General features: G+C 33.9%; 2 long non-coding RNA genes across 3 annotated transcripts; one reads left to right on the forward strand and one right to left on the reverse strand.

Annotated features, from left to right (window-relative positions):
- Window positions 1-388: 388 nt before the first annotated feature.
- On the reverse strand, window positions 389-1,321 carry LOC113360900. 2 transcript variants are annotated; one of them, XR_003364855.1, is made up of 2 exons: window positions 1,142-1,321; window positions 389-635 (listed from the first exon to the last, which is right to left on the reverse strand). It is a non-coding gene; the product is annotated as an uncharacterized LOC113360900 (long non-coding RNA). The 2 variants fall into 2 exon arrangements; XR_003364854.1 differs by having other exon boundaries at window positions 389-659.
- Window positions 1,322-4,508: 3,187 nt separating this feature from the next.
- On the forward strand, window positions 4,509-5,185 carry LOC113360901. The gene is made up of 3 exons (XR_003364856.1): window positions 4,509-4,641; window positions 4,766-4,824; window positions 5,063-5,185. It is a non-coding gene; the product is annotated as an uncharacterized LOC113360901 (long non-coding RNA).
- The last annotated feature ends 521 nt before the right edge of the window (window positions 5,186-5,706 follow it).

Raw genomic sequence — 5,706 nt, forward strand, 5'->3', positions numbered from 1 at the left:
AGTCGGTATATAGTTCCCAAATCATTCCAGAACTGTTATGGTAGCTAATTTTTTTGTAGGTGCCAGGAATGTTTTTCCAATGGATAATACTGTAATTAATATCATAATTAATATGGTAATAAGTATCGTTAATAATATTGTAATTTAATATCGTAATTAATATGGAAATGAATACCGTAATTAATAGGGTTGTAATTAATATGGTAGTTAATTTTTGTAGCTACCATGCACTTTCCATATTTGTAGCTATCTTGCACTTACCATAAATTATAGCAACTAGGGGTGACCTAAATATTCCGGTTGTGAGAAAAAAAATACATATGAACCAAATTAAATCAGAAAATTAACTTCATAATTATTAAATTCAATTTACATAGTCTTCTCTCTGTACAAAAATTACAATTTCATTTTTCACAAAAAAAAAGAATATATATACATATATATGCAATCTCTTAAAATAAATACAATCCCATGAAAACCTATGGATCCAACTGGTGCAAACTAAAATATACCAGTGGACAAGCCTAAAACACCTAAGATATTCATACTGCAGCGACCTAATATTATCATTTAGTCCGTATTTTAGATATGATTTTTAGATTTGATGGAGCACTAATTCCAAATCTGGTTCCTCCCTGCAAAATTGACAAACTTGAGTTCTGCATTTAGACGCAAGCAAATAAAATACAAAGTTTAGAATTAACTGAAAACATAAAATCAAAATATAACCTTTTTAACAAAATAAAATCTAAGTCGAGCAAAAAAAAATTACATCTTCTGCATAAAAAGTAAACTATATCTAAATTTTTTGTTATTAACATTTTTTCCACCGTTTCGATTAAATTTAAAGAAAGTAGAAAAAAAAATGATAAATGAAGAAGAAGAAGTACCGTGGTACCGACAACTCCTTAAACAGACTGTTAAGACCCTCATGCAAATGAAATCACCCCCAACAGCTTACAAATGACTATTGGATGAAAAAACATCATTTTTTTTTGCTCAGTTTCACTATTGACAATACCACCACCACTTCCTATTATCATTAGTTCTTCTAATGTCATTTTTTAGTAATTATCTTCAAAACCCAGAAAATACAAATAATGAAAAGAAAAAAATTGCAGCCTTGAAGAATATAAGTTACCTTGCTTCTCTTTCACAGATCTAATTATAATGATCTATCTTCACACAGAGATGGAGAATGGGTGGTAGTGATGGTGATGACTTTTGATGAGAGAAAGTGAGATAGACACAGAGAGACAAAAGGATATTTTATCATTATAATGTTTGCTAAGGAAGGGTTTATTGCAGAGAGGGTGAGGGAGAAAGGGTGGCGGAGAAGAGAAAGGGAAAAGATTATGGTTAAGATTTTCTTTCTCTTTTGAGCATAACATAGGAGTAAAATGAGACACCCGATCACGAGAAAGATCGGACGTTCAAGAACGAATCAGGAACAGTTTTCCATAAAGATGTATCTAGGGCCCTAATTATTCACGCGTGCATTTAAGACGTGCATATCTCTTGGTTATGTGTTACATGGCTATAAGAGTATTAACTCCAACGTTGTTTTTTTTTTTGTGTTGATCAAGATGTCCAAAAATACCCAAGGGTTCTGGTGGCTATATAGAAAACTAGATGGTGCCAATTTTGTATCTTTATTATGGCACTATTTTGCACTACATATATACAAATAAAGTGAAGAGTCAAATTCAATGACTTATCCCGTATCAATTTTTAGTGTAACAGAAATTTAAAAGAAAATAATAAAAATAAGTATCGAATATACGAATGAAAATAATTTTGGGACATGATGTCTACTTTAACTACAAATGCAATGTGCGAGTAATGGATACGAGGGAGTTGTAAAGGAAACTATTGGATTTCCTGCCTAAAAAATTATCTAATTTGGGACTTTTAAAAAAAAAATCATTTTTAATTTTGAAAGAGTTGAAATGTCATCATACTAAATATCACAGGATTGCTTACCATTTGGGTGATCAGTCAACCAGGATGGAATGTTTCTTTTTTTCTTGATGTAAATATATATTTCTTGCTTATATAAAATGGTACTCGCCCCGCTAGAGTTGGTATCACCTATAGAAACCATGAAAAATTAGACCAAATGGAAACATATTATACTCCTTGTAGATGGTGAAATTTGGGGGACGGGTAAAACAATCAGTTCGAGTAAATTTTGACACCGGGATAAAGTGGTAATTTTAAATATTATGGGCAAAAAGATCATTTTATAACTAGAGACAAAAAGTCATTTTTATCAATTATCAAAGCAGGGGAAAACTGGTCATTTTACTAAAGGTCGCGCAAAAAGGGAAAAAACGGTCATTCTGGAGTTTTCTCAGATCATAAAGTGGTTTGAAAGATGCAATACACCCTTGTTGCCAGAAGATGAAGTTTTTACTCGATCAGAGTCCTTGTCGCCAAAAGTCAAGTTCAACCCCAAACTACAGCCCTCATCGCCAAAAGTTAAGTTCAGCCCTGACTACAACCCTCGTCCCCAAAAGTCAAGTTCATTTCTGACTACAGTCCTCGCCGCCAAAGGTCAAGTTCATCCTCGAATACAACTCTCGTCATTGTAAGACAAGTTCAACCTTGTTTTCAGCGTTCATTGTTAAAAGACAAGCTTATCCCCGGCTTTAGCTCGCTACGAAAATACGATGTTCAACCTTTATTTTAACCCTGATCGTTAAAAGACGAGTTCAACCCTAACATGAGTTCTAGTTGCTAACAAATAAACTCATCCATGGCTTCAACTATGATTTCAAAAAGATGTAATCATGTATCAAAATCAACTCTCACGAGACTCGTCCCTTAGTCTGAAAGGCGCTTATATCCATGATATGTAGCACACATCCCCGTGAGACACGCTGGTCATAATCCCACGATTCCTATCATGCGTCTCTGCAAGACACGTCGGTCGTGTACGCTCTAAAGACTCAGCAGACGTCCACGACTGACTCTTGAACATGAGCAGAGACTTAATATCTACGGTAAGTACGGCGTTCGCCCCAATTTGAGATCAGAGACTGATACCAACTACATGCCCGCGAGATACAACTGGTCGTGTATGCTTTATGCCATGGCTCGTCTAACTTGGGCCTTTCAATGATTCCTAGAACATCAAGATACATTTTCCATTCTGAGCATGGGCCTCATGACAGACTCCTAAAGCATCCTTTTGAGGTATACTGGTTTTATCTACCCCATGATATGGACAAACTCACGATTGACCCCTAGCATATCCATATTCGATACTCTTGTCAAGGATGAGTATTTCCTAGCTCTCATTAAGTACTCCAGTATGACAACAAACATTATTATCCTTGATATTAGTCTACCAAACTAGAAGAGACTTTTTTTCGGACCTCAAGAAATTACCATTAATTAACTTGTGTAAATCTTTCGGCATATCAAAAAAGTTTGGAAAAATTACGGAGATGTACATATGAATATATTTTGGGATCAAATTCGGTGAATCACTAAACAAATACAGTGAGATTTAAAGAATATCTCATTTATAATACCCGAATTTGATTTATATAAATGTTTATGCATACTCAGAAAATTGAGTGAATCTTAGAGTCGATGATCTGTCTTAAAATTGACTTATGTGTATTTCACCAAATAATATTATAAGATCGCTTGAATTACAAAGATGGATGAATATGTCTTGGAATCGACTTATATAGTTGTTTAAGTATGTCCAATAAGATCAAACAAGTTCATAAGTCATATTAACTGACAATACTTAATATATATATATATATCTCGATCTACACTTTACACCATATTCAACCAATGTTAATCAAATTTACTCGATATCCGTCGGTTTTACCTGTTATCCACCAATTGATGAGTAGATAGCATGCTAGTTATACCGATAAGCTACTGTTATTCAATCACATACAAAAAAATGTCAACCTATTGTAAATAATAAGGACGAATTCACATAAATTTGTTATTTATTTACACGTTTAAATTTGCAAGTCTTCGATAACTATATAAAATTAGCCAAGATATGGAATTGAATTGATTCAGACCACTTGAAAGTTTTTTCTTGAAGCATGGATCACACAAGATGATCATCAGTCAACCAGAATCCGTATGTTATTTATTCTGACCAATAGAAATCATAGCCTATTTATTACATGGATTGCCATCTCTTCCGTTCATTGTCACACGGATTGCCATCTCAAGTGTTCACTAGAACCTTGCTACTACAATTTCCTTTGGCGCCCAATGGTTTGGGTGAAAGAAATATGGCGGCAACTTTCGCGGGCGAATTCGATTTTCGCGCCTTCAATTTTCTCTCCCGCCCAAACAAATGTCGATATACTCGATTTTGAAACCTTAAATCTCTAAACACAATTGTTTTTTGGTATAGTCTTGTCTGCTCTCTCTGGTGAAATCTATTTCTTTTTTGTACCGAAACTTTTATTTCACTTATGCAAACGACTACAAATCTCTCATTATGCAGGAGAACCTTGAGAAAGTTGCAGTTGATGATATGTTGAGAAAAAGATCTAGGGTTTCCACTTGATGGGTAAGAAACGAAACACGAGAAAGTTTGATGGAGAAGTTATCAGAGAATTTTCCTTCTCTACTGACAGTTGGTTTGGCCTCAAGGTAAGTTTCTGACATTTCACTATGCTATTTACATATGCTTATGTACTGTTTGAAAAAATTACTGTTAGAATTTTCTATCAGATTTGATTAAGCTGATTTTTGATGAACTCGATCCGTGTTTCAGATGGAAGTTGGATTTTTAATGAGATTGTTTGAAAGAGAGTTAGCATGAGAAAATACAAGGTTAGAAACGAGATTGATTTTTTTTCTCATAATTTATAATTGGCTTGAATATTGAAATTATAACTGAGATGTAGCTGATTTGGGGGTTTTCAATTGATTGGGTGTTTTCAACTGATTTGAAATTCTCAATCAAAGGGTCAAAGGGAGTAGTTTGTCTGATTAATTTTGATTAATGGAAACTGATTTTCAATTGACCCCTTTTTTTTATATATATATATGAATTTGTTATTTGCTGCAGCTATGTCTTCGGGTATAAGGGCGTTCATATCTATCTCATGGATTCGACTTCGATTACATCAACTCTTCTTATTCGACTTTGATTAGATGATGAAGTTAAATCAAATGATTCCAACCAAAGTTAGGGAAAGGTAACTTTCTGCTGTAATCTTATCTTACAACTTTGATTTTGATTTCGGTAATGTTTTTCTTCAATCAATTGCTGAATATAACCCTTTATTTGGTTGTTGATTTCTGGATGTGGGTTGTGATTTTGGTTCAAACTTTTTTGCTATTGTTAGAAACAGAATATTTTGAAAAAAACTAAATCCCTCGGCACTGTCTAGAACGATAAAGTGATTCAGAGTTTAAAGATAACTCTCATATCAATTTAGTTAAAAGAGTAATTTTGTTTTATGGAACTGATCCGTGTTCTCCGTGTTTGTCCACTACCAGGTTTCCAGCAGAGCTGGGAGGGCTTTCATTTGACAAATTTCTGGTAGCTGCATCAGTGTCCACAGGCCTATGTTTTGGTGCTTCTTTTTATGAGGTAAATCTTGTAACTGACATATGGGTTTCGATCACAAGGGAATTTTATAATAACATTGATTCTTGATATTAACTAAGAAAACCAAGTTGTTTCCATCGAATCCGTGACCTATGGTT

The sequence above is a fragment of the Papaver somniferum genome, chromosome 3, assembly GCF_003573695.1.
Source record: "Papaver somniferum cultivar HN1 chromosome 3, ASM357369v1, whole genome shotgun sequence".
Classification (NCBI taxonomy): Eukaryota; Viridiplantae; Streptophyta; class Magnoliopsida; order Ranunculales; family Papaveraceae; genus Papaver; species Papaver somniferum.